The sequence below is a fragment of the Crinia signifera genome, chromosome 4, assembly GCF_055691185.1.
Source record: "Crinia signifera chromosome 4, ASM5569118v1, whole genome shotgun sequence".
NCBI lineage: Eukaryota > Metazoa > Chordata > Amphibia > Anura > Myobatrachidae > Crinia > Crinia signifera.
Window position 1 is genome coordinate 316,064,074 of NC_139220.1, and position 15,536 is coordinate 316,079,609.

The following is a 15,536-nucleotide window of genomic DNA, read 5'->3' on the forward strand; positions in this document are numbered from 1 at the left end:
GTCTTACCGCATTCGAACGGTTTGAGCGATCCATACGGTAGGCGGCGCTAAGAACACTCGGTTCCTGTCAGAAATACGCATCCGTCCGGTTCAACTAGAATAAGGCCCTATGTGTTCATTTTTATTTTATATTTTCTGCTTTTCTGAAAATCTCTTTAATATCAATTTTTGTATCTTGATTACGGATTTTATCCTGCAATAAAATGTCAGAATTTCTTTTAATAGTATTTATCTGTTTGGTGCAGTTATTGTACTGGGTTGTAAAACTACAGGTTCTATCCATTGTTAATTTTTTATTGATTTTATAGCTGTTAATGGGTTTATCGAATAGGCTGCTTCTGAGGATCTTTTTAACCTCTTCCAAGGCTCCATGCAGAAGTGGGGGTGGATATCCTTGCTCTTTAAAAAGACTCTATCAGTATATCGGATTGTTTTATGAAGGTTTGTTCTAATGAACAATTTTCATCCTTATAAATTGTCCTTTGGTTATATCCTCTATCCAAGGCTTGGCATGTGAACTATAGTTATATACTTATAGTTGAGGTACCTATTATTATCAACAACAGGTTTTACATATGTTTCTGTGACAATTAATTTGTTTACAACTTTGAGAGCGATATTAAGGAAACTTATCTTGTGACTACTGTGCTCAGACATGAAGATGAGACCAAAATGATTATTATTTAGGTTATCTATGAAGTCGGTTAATGAATCTAGATCCCCATCCCAAATAACAAAAATGTCATCAATAAATCTGCTGTAGAGGACCAGGTTCACCCAACAATGCTCCAGCCACACATGTTCGTCCTCAAAGGCGCACATGTATTCGTTTGCAAAGCTAGGGATGAACCTTGGTAAATAAAATTGTGCATTAAATAAAAAATAATTGTGGTGTAAAATAAATCCAATGGCGTTTAGTACAAAGGTCTGGAGGGAAGTTGACATTGCATCATCCTCTTTTAGGTATTTCTCGATTGCCTCTATACCCTGTTTATGGGGATATTAGACTAGAGGGCTTCTACATCACATGTGAGCAGTTTGAACCCCTCTTTCCACTGCACCCTCTCCATTATATTTAGGAAGTACTTTGTGTCTTTAATATATGATTTCAAAGTCATTACGTGTTTTTAAAGGGGAAAATCAACAAATGATGACAAATTGTTGGTGAGGGATCCTACTCCCGAAATAATTGGACGTTTTGTGGGGTACTCATTGATTTGTGTATCTTTGGTAAATAATAAAATGTGGGTTTGACGGGGTGTGCAGTAAATTAAAAAAAAAATTGTTATCGATCCCTCAGTCTGGGCTGCATCTAGCAGATTTCTCAGTTTTTGTTGGTAAAGGATGGTGGGATTGTCATTCAGCAGCAACGTTTGGTGTTACTTACAGTAGCTGTCCAAGACTCTCCTCTATATAATTGGAGATATTCAGAATGACAATCCCACCACCCTATTATTGAGATAATCAGATCTTTTCATTTTCTTGGTACCCCGGTCTCAAATAATCTAACGTAGTCAACACGTTACATTTTTTTAAGAAAGGTGCAGCAATGCCTCTTTTTAAGAAGGTTGAAGGAGGTGAGTGTGAGAAGAGATACTCATGATTTTCGGTACTTGTTTCCTAGCAGGGCACCCACTAAGCAAATTGCTTAGTGGGCGATTCTGCAGAAGAAAATCGCATAGCATGCGATTTTCCTATGTAATTTATGCACTGCTATTTTTTCTCCCCGGGCGGTGGTATCGCATCACATGCGATCACATGGTGCCGCAAAATCGCATGCAATTGTATAGGGTGCCATGCCATTCACTTTAGTATAAAGTTGTATGAGATGCAATGAGATTGAAGCCCCACCCACTATCCACGCCACCCTGCAGTGTGGCGAGCGCAGCGGAAAGCATCCTCCCGACCTTTTTATACCCCACTATAAACGTCGTTGTGGAGTTGACTTTATACAGTGTGGCGAGTGCAGCGAGCCACCGAGCACCAAAGCATGGTGAGCGCAATGAGCCCTGCGAGGGAACGCTGATTATGTTACATGTATTCTGCATCCCCTCGCAATGCTTCGGGCTCAGTGGCTCGCTGCGCTCACCACACTATATAATATCAACTATACGCCAACGTGGATAGTGGGGGTATGAAAAGGTCAGGACGCGTTCCGCTGCGCTCGCCACGCTTTGGGGTGGCGTGGATACTGGGGGGGGGTGCCTAAATCTCATTGCATCTCATACAACTCTATAGTAAAGTGAATGGCATGGCACCCTATACAATCGCATGCAATTTTGCGGCACCATGCAATGCGATGCACTGTCCGGCCATAAAAAATAGCAGTGCATAAATTACAATGCAATGCGATTTCACTACGTTAACGTATGTAGGAAACCTGGGCGCCGTGCTAAGAAACAAGTACCTGATTTCCTATTGTTCCCTTATTGAGTGTGTTCTGACATTTGGAATGATTGCATGGGTTGGGAATTGTACTGTGGGGGATAGAGGTGCACTAGAAAGTCTTGTCAGGTCTGCAAGCAAAATCGTAGTGGCATGGCTGACACATGTACATGAACTCTACAAGAACAGGGTCTTACAAAGAGCATGCAGAACACCGGCTGTGGATCGCACCAATATCAACTAAAATTCTGGGCCCGATCCTGGAAGCAGCCCATGGAATGCACCAGTCACTTCCGGTCAGGTTCTCTGACGCTACAGGGTGGATCCCGCGAGTGCGTCACAGGTCAGCGCCGGGCTCCCCCACATCACTAACCAGTGTCACTCAATAAGCGGTCCGCCCTCTTTCACCGCTGGTCCGCCCTATGTTTGTCGCATCTCCATGGTAACAAGTGCATCATTCTCACACAATTATGCAGCCACAGAAATATATTACAAAGAAAACTTTACAAATGGCATAAAGTGTCGTTTAGGCAGATCGGCGGTCACCCTATCATTTTATACAGAACGCAAGAATACAAATTGCAATATGTCAGATCATTAAGCGATCGGTGAAACCAAGATAATTTTTTTTAAATAAAACTTATTATAACTATACAAGACTAAGTGAGAACATAGAACAGCATCAGTAGCCATATTGTGGCTTAATATATCAAGTATAAATTTCATATGACAGTGGCCAATTATAGAAATATATTTGAGTTCTTAGTTAAGACCTTTAGGTGTCATTGATTGAAACTTGTAAATCAATTCACTCTCTTTTTGAAGAAGACATATATGCCGGTCTCTGCCCCTTTAAGAGGCTTAATGCAGTCCACAGGCATTAATTTAAAGTCTCTTATCATATGGCCAGCCTCAAAAACTGCTTGGCGACTGGTGGTGTGCTTTGGGCTCAAATACTGAATGCCTTTTTCTTTTATCGAGGACAGATGCATGGCAAGGCGTTCTTTCAGCATCCGGATCGTTTTGCCTACATAAATCCGCTGACACGGACACTGTACTATGTAGACTACATATTTGCTGTTGCATGTCATGCGATGTTTCAATGTAAATTTCTGTCGCGTAATTGGATTAAAAAAGTTTGCACCCATCAACATGTGGCAGTTGATGCACCCACTACATTGATTTGCGCCATTACTTAAAGATAGCCATGAGGAGTGTTTTACAGTCAGGCTTGATCGATAACCTGGTACCATTGTGTTGACATTGGATGTCCACATTCCTTAAAGTGGATAGCCACCGGTGACTGCCCAGCCCACATTCCTCAGAGATACGACCGATTTTCTTAATCACATCTCACATGCTGATGATATTTGGGACCATACCCTGATGTGCGTGATGGATTTGTGCAGTTTGTACACGTCCATCCCGCATAATCATGGATTAATGGCCATGCAAGAATTTCTTACAGAATTGGATAATTTTGTATTGGACATCAGTCTGTACCTCAAACTGTTAGAGCTAGTATTGACTAAAAATTATTTTCTTTTTGATGGAGGCAAGGGCGTAACTACCATAGGTGCAAGGGGTGCAGCTGCTATGGGGCCCAGAGCGGAAGGGGGCCCTTCTTTACTGTCTAAGTAATATGATTTACATACATTTGTCACAATCAATTGATAAATAGGGGGACCTTACAAACTTTTGCTATGGGGCCTACAGATATCTAGTTACGCCACTGGATGAAGGGATGTATCTGCAGACGTCCGGGTGTGCTATGGGCGTGGTCATAGCTCCAGCATATGCTAATGCAGTGGTCATGGAACTTGTCCTCATTACCCCACACTGCATGTTTTGCTGGTAACCCAGCAGGTGCACAGGTGTACTAATTACTAAGACACATTTTATAAGGTCCGCAGGTGGAGTTAATTATTTCACTTGTGATTCTGTGAGGAGACCTGCAAAACATTCACTGCTTTATGTTTAAATTCGAAACTATTTTTTGGACGTACATATGGCCAGCACATCCGGACGTTCTGCGGATATATTGATGATTTGTTTCTGTTTTGGAATGGAGGAGTTTTACTATTTGAAAAAAATTAATGAAACCGACACACCCATCAAGTTTAGTTTTCAATCCAGTAATGCATGTATTAATTTTCTGGATGAGTCTGTTTCGTTAAATGGTGGAGTATTGAGCACAGAGTTGTTCCAAAAACCTACGGATCAGAACACTCTATTACATGCCAGCAGCCACCACCCTCCTGTGTTGAAGAGAGGGTTACCATACTCGCAAATGGTGAGAGCGGTGCGAATATATAGTGACCCCTCTAAAATGAATTGCGAACTGGATGTAATCATCGACAAATTCAGACAGAGGCTATACATATAAAAATTTACTTTTGGCCAAAAATAGAGCGCTGAAATTAAAGAGACCAGCTCTCTTAGCTCCTACAGTGAAAAAACAAGAATGTGTTTTCCCTTTCATCACTAAATTTGATGCTTCTAGTTCAGTGGTGCTGGTTGCTAATAAGGCCCTTTGGCCTATTGTGGCTACTGACACCTCTTTGCCAGTTTTTAAAAGATACGCCCACTTATTTGTTATACTAGAGGACGTAATTTGCGTGACATATTAGATCACACAGACATCACCGGTTTTGATAGTGATAAACAAGTACACACTAAGTTCAAGAAACCTGGATGTTATAATTGCCCACGATGCACTACTTGCAATTTTTTAATTGCTAATAACAAATTTAAACATCCTCATTCCTCTAAGGCAGTGGTAGCCAACCCTAGCCCTCGAGAGCTACCAACAGTTCACATTTTCCAGACAACCTAGCTGCTGCACAGCTGCACTCATTAATCACTGACACATTTTAAAAGATACACAGATGGAGCTAATTAGCTCACTTGTGATTCTGTGAGGAGACCTGCAAAACATGCACTGTTGGTAGCTCTCGAGGACTAGGGTTGGCTACCCCAGCTCTAAGGTATATCACATCAAACATGTGCCTCACAGTTTGTGGTGTACAGAATTGTATGCCCTTGTGGTCTATTTTATAAAGGCATGACAACAAGAAAATTTAAGGAATGGATGGCCATGCACCGGTCAGCTATTAAAGCTGCTCTAGCTGGCAAGAAGGCCGATCAGCCGGTGGCTATCCACTTTAAGGAATGTGGACATCCATTGTCAACACAATGGTACCAGGTTATCGATCAAGTCCCCCCATTGGGCGGTATTCAATGAGGCTGATTCGCAAACTATAAATTCAACACTGAATTTGAATTAAAACCATTCCTTAATTAGGTATTTATTCCACTACACTTCTTTTCAGTGCCTCTAGTCACTATCTTTCGATATAGAAATGGTGCTGGGATGTGCAATAAATGTTTCGTTTTTTAATACTGTTTTTAATAATATATTTTTTTAGGTTTATACTGTGAGCAGCATCCGATCTCCCTGTGAAGGATTGGCAATGAATAAAATCTTTCCCATCGTGAATTTATAGTTTGCTATGAGCTGGAACGCAAGCGCTGTCTGGATGGAGCGCACAGCCGTCTGACAGCGGCTCCAGATGACCACTTCCGCCATTTGAAACGCATGCGGTGATGTATTTCCGGGCTTTTGGAACGCACCGCCATCTTGGATTTCACTCGGAGACCGGACGCTGTGTGCCGATTAGCGGCAAATGCTGTACACATGTTTTGGATTTCACTGGGGTATATATATGCCCTGGTTTGGACATGCAAATTACGCTTCTGATGAAGGATTCGTTCCGAAAACGCGTTTAAGCGTGATTGCATGCTTGTGTGGATTTGTGGACCCGTGGACAGAGTACTGCTGAGCGGTGAGACCTTACTGAGCCCCCCTTGTATTCCGGATCAAGGGACCCAGTCTGAGGGACTATTACGCTGTTACCATCTGTATGCTGCTTGTCCTGGGTGACACATTTCAATGCTGTTATTCAAGTTATTTTATTAAACACTGAATATTGGGAGAGGTGAGAGAGGTGAGAAATCCTGATCTGCAATAACATATAACCCTCAGCTGAACACCTCCCATAATAAACTAATATAAGAGTGAGTGTATCTGACTCAATTAAAACCTTCTGCTTGATTTTACTGAATTGCACTATGTTGCTTTCTATTATGTCTTCCATATATTTGTAATAGGAAGAATCTGGAGATTGATATACTCCCAACAATACACCTGTGAACCCTGCCAAGTTCTAAATTGGTTTTGTATATCGGTATCAGGTTGTAAATACCCCTATTGTTTGGTTATCTGTGAGCGCTGTTACTTCCAATTCACCCAGTTGCATGGGTTCCTCTTCAGGATCAGAAGGATTCTCCTCCTGGTGTTTGGAAGGCCACACACCTGCCGTTCCCTAAAGCGATGGTCTACCTTAATGGTCAATTTCATTAACTCGTCCAAGGACGTGGGTGCCGGATATTGCACAAGGGAGTCCTTGATACGTTCCGATAGTCCGATACGGAACTGGCTGCGGAGCGCGGGATAATTCCAGCCGGAATCAACTGCAACCTCCTGAACTCAGTGCAATATACCTCGGCAGGACCCCGACCCTGCTTAAGGGAACGGAGATTAGCCTCAGCCGAGGCAGTACGATCTGGGTCATCGTATAGGAGACTCATGGCTGAAAAGAAATTGTTAACTGAGGATAAGGCCTCAGCATCCATGGGGAGGCAAAAGGCCCATGTCTGGGGATCCCCTTGAAGGAGGGAAATAATTATACCGACTTTTTGTGTGTCGGAGCCGGACGACAAGGGTCTTAACTTAAAATATAATTTACAAGCCTCTCGAAAATTAAAGAACTGAGAGCGATCTCCTGAGAAACGGTCTGGGAGATTAATCCTGGGCTCTACAGCACGGGACGCAGATAGGGAATGGGCCACCTTTTCGTCTTGTGCATTAACCCGGAGGGTGAGGTCCTGCAACCTCTGTGTAAGGTTATGCATCTGACCGGCTAGAACCTGAGCAGTTGATGACTGAGAGGGATCCATCTTCCTCGATGAGAGTGTCAGTGTGGCCGGATATAATGTTAGGATCTGAGGGTATCCCCGCCAACCCTAACTCCGTTGCCTCCAGCTGGAATCAATGGTAGTGTGCAAGGCTAGGCTTCACCTGGGCCCGTCTCGGCTGAAGGGCGAATTAGGTCCGCCCCACTCCGCTACAGGCAGGTCTTAGGGATGGACAACACTACCACCGAGGCCAGGAGAGGACAAGGGGAAAACTAGCTAACACCAGAAATGGCGGGGAACCTCAGAGCCCCTGCGGAAGGTCGACACAGGAAGATGGCGACACAGTGGTAATTCCCCTGTTAACCAGACTAGGGAGGTATAGGTGGACGCAACAATGCGTAGTGATCTAATACAATGACAAAATATAATAGGCTAGGTGAAATGCCTAATAGCAACAATGCTAAACGCTGGTACCAATAATGACAATAATAATATCCAATGATGTTAAAGAATAAAAGGATATATATATGGGAGGACCCCAAGGGGCGTCCCACTGGGACTCACGGTGAGACGGATGTCTCAGCCTGGGACACTCGAGGACCACGGCACCACTGCTAGCTTCTGCGATATGGAACACTGAAGATGGTGATATGTTCTCAGGATAACAGCAGCTGGTGTCACAGGAAACAAAGGGTACAGCGGAAGAACGACCCACAGGAAGCCAGACACGAAATAGCTAGACCGACTGGAAACCAGGAAGACTCACTATATCCGGCCTCGGTCAGAGGTAAGGAAAAGGTATATATATCTGCCTGGGCCAATCAACTAGAGCGGGGACCGCCCTCTGATTAATCACCCCCCACGTGTGTTTGTATTTCCCGCCTGCCGGCGGCCGCCTGGCGTCTCCGTCGCCTAGGCAACCGCAGCGGCAGCGGGGAGACAGGAGCCGGTCTGCGTCGCAGTTGCCTGGCGACCGCAGCCGGAAGTTCGGGCCCGGAAGTACGCTGACGTCCCGGCCGCTTAGCAACAACCGGGACGCACACTCCGGGACCCGACGGAGCATCAGGGGAGCTGACGCCGCCGGTCCCAACACAGACAGCTTTGAAGATGAGTGCAAAAGCCCTCACACCGCCCTGATCTCCCTGATGTTCGAATGACTTAGACTCTCTTCCTGGGACCAGGTACCTTGCACTATACTGTGTCCACATACTGCTCCCCAGCTTAGTCAGCTGGCATCGGTAGTAACTACCACCTATTCTGCTGCCACAAATTTTCTTCCTTGATTCAACCTTTGCTCGTGAGACCACCAAATTAGGTCCTGTTGAGCCCCCTTTGACAACCGGATGAGCTGATTCTTGTTTCTTCCATTGCCGACCCATTATGTGAGAAAGCAATTTTAAAGGGTCCTCATATGAAATCTGCCCCAGGGTATGGTGTCCAATGCTGCCGAGATCAGACCTAGGACTCTCAAACAGATTCCTGAAGACGTAACCTTTTTCCCCAGCAGGTTGCGTACTTCGTCTCTCAACTTTTCCTTTCTTTCGTCTGTTAATTTTATCTTCATTGAGCAGGTGTCTATCCATACCCCTAGATACTTTGCTGTGCAAGAGGGCTCTAACTGACTTTTTTTTTATATTTATCAGCCAGCCGTGTTCTTCCAGATACTGCATCACCTTCAATGTGCATTTCCTTGCCTGTAATTCTGACTGTGCCATAATAAGAATGTCATCTAAATAAGGCCACACTGAGATGCCCTGTTGCCTTTGGTTGGCAATAAGTACCACCAACACTTTTGTAAAAGTTCTTGGCGAGCTGGGCAGGATAAATGGGAGGGCGACAAACTGATAGGCGACTCCTGCGAGTCGAAATCTGAGAAATTTGTGATGACCTTGAAATATGGGCACATGCAGATATGCGTCTTGCAAATCTATTGCCGTCAACTATGCTCCCCTTTTGATATCGAGTAGAATCTTAGAGACTCCATCTTGAATTTCCTTACTGTCAAGTAAGAGTTTAGTCTCCTCAGAACTATTATAGTTCTGAAGCCTCCAGATGCCTTTCTGACTACAAATATTCTTGAATGGCAGCCTTGTGATTCTTCCTCCTTTGACACTACCATCACTACCTTTTTGACGAGCATGTCCTCCAGGCTGGAGACAGGGCCGGTGCTAGGTTTCTTGGCACCCTAGGCAAAATTTCGGACTCCCACCCTCCCTCCACAGCCACCACCATCCCTCAACAGCTACACCCCCCCCCTTCCATCATACAGTCACATAAATATAATGTCCACACTTCCCCCCACAGAGTGGAAGAATTAGTCTAAATATACCCCTAAATTGCACCCACACTGTGCAATTAGCAGCATCATTCTGTGGGTCATTGCAGCCTCTATCTGGACCCAGCTAATTGACAGGCATGGGGGCGGGGCGATCGGCAGGTGTGCCTGTAATGTCATCTGTACAGGGAAACCCTTATGGAGCTGTCAGTGCTGAGTAGCTCCACTACAGGGCAGGCAAGACACAGCGTGCAGCGCAGGGAGTGTGATGAGAGTTTGGCATTGTGGGGTGGGCGCTGTGTGGTTGCGCTCCTGGATAAGCGCTGGCTGGCACTTGTTCTCACTGGGGGGACACAATTAATATGCAAAAAATAAGCGGGCTAGAGGTCAGGCGGCTGCTATTTGTGGTGACTGCACCATAAATTGGGACCCACTGAAGGAAGAGCACCCTCTAGTGACCAGTGCCCTAGGCAGCTGCATTGAGCTGCCTAGTGGTAGCTCCGGTCCTGGCTGGAGAATAGGGCTGATCTTTCTGTTGGATCCTGAGTCTGTTTTCCAATATCTTGGGAGTTTGACAAATTCTATCTTGTATCCTGACATAATTATCTCTAACACCCATCTGTCGTTGACAGATCGAGACCAGATCTGCCAATACTCCAGCAGTCTGTCCCCTACTGTCTTCCTGGTGTCATAAATTGGATTATCTTCCCTCTCTACCTCTTTGGCCACAAAAATAACTTCGGCTGACTGCCCAGGATCTCCTGAAATTCTTCCTGGTCTGTAGGTCCTTGCTTCTTTGAAATCACTTGACTGATACATGAAAGATCCGCCATACGTGCCCTTCTTTGCTTTGTCCTGCGGAAGCAACAATGATTTCCCACCTGAAATCTTTGTAATGATGTCCTCCGGTTTACTCCCGAACAGGTACTGACCTTGAAATGGTAAGGAAATTTTTTTTTTTGAGTATCTGCAGCCCAAGGTTTTAGCCACAGTGCTTCTCTGGCTACTGCTGTGGTTGCGCCTGTCCTGGCCGCCAACTTCACTGCATCCAATGAAGCGTCACAGAGAGATTCTACAACAATCTGAATATTCTGTATTACTTTTATAAGTTCTGACCTCTTAATGCCATGCAAGGTGTCAGACTCTAAGTCCTGACATCAGGATCGCAACACCCTGGCTGTGACTGTCATGGCTGATGATGCCTTAATGGCTGCTCCTGCAGTCATATGTTGCTTTCTTAGGCTGACCTATCTTTTTCTCCATTGGGTCTTTGAAAATATTCACGTCTTCCAATGGTAGAGTGGTTTTCCTGGAGAGTCTCGCCACTGCCGGATCTACTTTAGGAGCCTCCTCCCAGCTACACACCTGCTCAGCTTCAAAGGGATACATCTCAGAGACCCTTAGTGAGACAGCCACTTTTTTGTCTGGGTGACGCCACTCTTCCTATACCAACTCCTTTAAAGTCTTAGAGAGGGGGAACACTTTGCCTATTTTCTTTTTATCACGGAAGAAAAGGTTTTGCAACTTTTCCTCCTCCTTGGTCTCCTCTATATTAAGAGATTTATGTATAAGAGCTAGCAAATTCTCCAAAAGCACCGGATTGAAATCCAACTCCGCTTTATCTTGGCTGAGTTCCCCTTTTTCCAAATCATCCTCTCTTAAACACTGTCCTTCTGCAGAATCTTCTGACCCTTCAGATAGGACCGCTCTACTTCTTTTAGCGGACATTTTCTCCATGTCCTCCTTCGTAACAAAAGGGTCTGCTAATGCCGCTTTTAGCATGCTTACAAGCTCTGTCATCTGAGGCATATTTTTCTGTTGATTAAGCTTACATTCTTCACAAGTAGAGCCTGTACATTTATCTGAGAGTGTCTTGTCACAATGTGTACATTTGGCTGCATGATGTTTCTTATGCTTGGCTTTTACATCCGAATTCCCCTTAATGGTATCAGATCTAAAACAGCATACATAAAATCACTTAGTACACTTTATACTCTATTTTCTCCCTTTTTTTATATAAAAATCCACAATATGCCGGCTCTCTCCTAATGTAGCGAATGTAGGGTGCCTTCCCAATAACTGCATACAACAAGTCCAAAGGGTGGGAGGCACTCAAATAACTCAATCAGCCAATATGGTAAAAAGTGATGTGTATTGCGCACCAAGCGCTTTCGGGAGTCACCCCATCCTCAGGGCACAGAACACACAAGAGAGAAGCACCGATCACAAACACTTACCCAATTAAATACCTCCAGGCTCCCCCTCCGCAGCCGGGACGCGCTGCCTGTCTACCGGAAGTCCACGGACCCGCACTTCCGGGAACGCGGCTCACCTCAGCCGGAAATGCTGCAGATGCGTTCCAGCCAGATCTTCCTGCGTTCCACCTGTCCTGCTGGCCTGGAAATCTCGGCAGATCAGCAGCCCCTGCTGGCCGGTGGATAGACTTGCCTGTGGGCACAAATACAAATGAAAAAACGATGTATAAATAAACATTAACATATACACAGAGAAAAAATGAGCAAAGGAACAGATAAGGCATCACCATGTAGGCTAGCTGCCCACACTGGTTGATCCCCCAGTCCCCCTTAAAGCTCGCAAAGACAAATTACATATACAACGTAAAAACATACAACATACAACAGAATAATGCAAAGTGCTTATAACTACATCAGTTCAGAATTTTGTCTGAACACTGGATACATTATTACTTATACAAATTCATGAGGCCAGGGCATGATACTACAGGACTGATCGTGTAACCTCTAATCACAAATGCAGCAGGTGAATCCTCCTACATTCACAGGGTCATAGTAATACGGGATGGACAACATATGTCATTCTAGTACCTACTGCATCAAACCAGGCTATTCCAATTAATTTTTTTCATTAAGTCCCCCAGGGCTAGTAGTGCCCAAACGGACGATCCACTGTGATTCCTTCAACAGGAGGGCTTTGGCTCGATCGCCACCCCTCAATGACAGTGGTACATGATCAATCATGAAGTACCTAAGCGACTCCAGAGAGTGGCCCACCTCCCTGAAGTGCTGGGCGACTGGTTGGTCGATGTCACGACCCTTCAATGCCAATCCAATTGATGACCTATGGCCTGCCATCCTTTGTTTGAACTTGCATGTAGTCTGGCCCACATAATAAAGGCCACACGGGCACTTGATCATGTAGACTACATGCGTTGTATCACAGGTTAGGACAAACCTGATATTGTACTGTTTGTCACAATGGGGATGCGTGAATGTCTTGCATGCAATTACAAATTTTCACGTAATGCAATTGTGGCAGCTATAGCACCCTGCCGGCTTAACATACACATTAGGATGGAGGCTTTTCCCCAAACCTGTAATATCAGATTTAACTAGGCGATCTTTTAAGTTCCTCCCACGGGTGAAGGCCAGGATGGGACGTTTATCCCGAAAAGTCGGGAGGTCCTTGTCGGTACTCACGATTGGCCAAAGGGCCTTGGTTGCCCTCTGTAGGATAGGGTGTACCGTGGAAAAATCACTGACAAGAGGAATCACCTTGGAATTATCTCTACTAGACGACTTCAGCAAGTCTGATCTATTCATCCGCAGCACGTTCTGTTTGGCCTTCAACAGCTCATGGTGTTGGTACCCCCTTATACGGAATTTATCCACCACATGATCGAGGCTCTCTGGTAACTTTTCCCTGTCACTGGTGATTCTAGCCGTTCGAATCATCTGCGACAGGGGTAGGCCTTTTTTCAGAGCCGGTGGATGGTAGCTCGTTGATCGCAACAATGTGTTGTGATCAGTGGGTTTGCTGAACACCTGCGTACTAATCCTCCCATTTTTCAGTTGGATTTGGACATCCAGGAAATGTAAACATTCCAGATGGTGGGTGTACGTAAATTTTATAAATGGGCTGCTGTTGTTGACCTGAGATGGGTAAAACGCTCCTCTCCGCCCGTCCACAACAGGAACACATCATCTATGTCCCGGGGGTGTACATCAACATGTGCCCCCTAGTGGACGGGTCAGAGAGGAATAAATCAAATTCAACGGCAAACATATAAATATTAGCATAGGAGGGTGCCACGGAAGACCCCATGGCACACCCCCTATGCTGAGCGTAGAAATCCCCGTCAAACAGAAAATAGTTACACCTCAAAGTCAACTCCAGTAGACTGAGGAATAACTCATGATCAAATGTATCATTGTCCAAATTCATGGACAGAAAGTCCTTCATGGCTCGAAGTCCCCCATCATGGGGAATTGAAGTGTATAGGCTACGCACGTCCATGCTGCAGAGCAAAGTTCCTGGTGGGATATTCTCAAGTTCTTGGAGTTTGATTAAGAACGAAGTCGTGTCCTTCAAAAAGGTTGATTGCAGAGGGAGTAGAGGCTGCAAGATGCTGTCCAGCAACTGTGATGTGGGTTGTAGTAAGGAGTCCCTGGCGGAGACAATCGGTCTCCCTGGCGGTCTAACATGATCTTTATGCAGCTTCGACAGTGTATACAGGACTGGGACTTTGGGACACAATTTCTGCACGGTAGTCTTCAATGTGTTGTATTACAATTGCCCCGCCTTTGTCAGCGGGGCGAATTATAATAGACTCATCCGACTCCAGAGATTTGAGGGCCATCAATTCACTTTTGGACGGATAGCATGGGGGGTAGCTAAGTACCGGGTGACAGAATCGTCCATCAATCTTGAGAAGGTCTTTAATGATCCATTGGTGGACACAGGATCAAAGTTAGATTTTGAATTCTGACGGAGGAATGGGGTGAAAATGGTATCAGATGACTGTATAGGGTTGTGTTGGTAATATTCCTTGAGCCGCAGTTTCCTGGAAAATTTATGTAGATTCAATTTCCAATTGAAATCATTGTGCCGGTTGGTGAGCACAAAGCTCAGCCCCAGATTCAACACCCTCCTTTCGTCTAATGATAGTGTCCTATCGGACAGGTTGAAAATCAGACCTTCAGTTTAGTCGCTGCCACCGACGCTGCTTTTCTGATTTCCTTGCCCTCTCTTATTTTGATCCCCTCGACGGGTGGCCGCGCGCCTTTGGCAGCCTTGCGACCTCCTAAAGGGACGGTACTAGGCCCACTTCTAGGTACTAGGTACTAGGCTTCATCTGTCTCCGAAATGACGAAATCACTGTCACTACTAGTGAGATCGATGCCAGACTGTGTGGCCAGACTGTGTGCTTTTTTTGTGCCAGGGTCTGCGATTTCTATTTGTAGGACGATCATTCTGTGAAGAGTTTCCTCCATACAACCATCTGTAAACACGATTGTCCTCGTAGTCCTGCTCCACGGCCATTTTTTTATTGTTTTTGAATTTGAATAGGTCACGCCGATATGATTCGCACTTGTTTTCCAACTGTTGTATCTACTTCAAATTTTTCTCATTGCTTAATTCATCACTGTAAGCCAGTGTTTTTCAACCAGTGTGCCGTGGCACACTAGTGTGCCTTGAGATGTTCTCAAGCGTGCCCCCACATCTAGAAATGCCCAAACCCATTTACAGCCACCACCAGTTCAAATGTTATTTACTGGTCTCTTCTTTTCATGTAAAGGGCCAATGTATTTTATTTTTGTTACCTGTGGGGACCAGTGTGATTGTTTTTAATGTGGGGGCCAATAGGTTTTTTTCTCCCTGTGGTGGCCAATGTGTTTTGCCCTGTAGGGATTTTAGAGTGTGCCTTGACAATTTTAAAGTCTTATTTAGTGTGCCGCAAGGTAAAAAGGTTGAAAATCTCTGCTGTAAGCAGATTGAAAGGTTGAAATCTTGGACTTGGTTACCGTCAGTTCCCGATTGGCCTCCTCGACCACCAAAATCATCAGGTCAAACGCACATTTGTTTAAAATGGCGACCCATTTTCGAACATATTTTTTATATATATATATATAGATATATA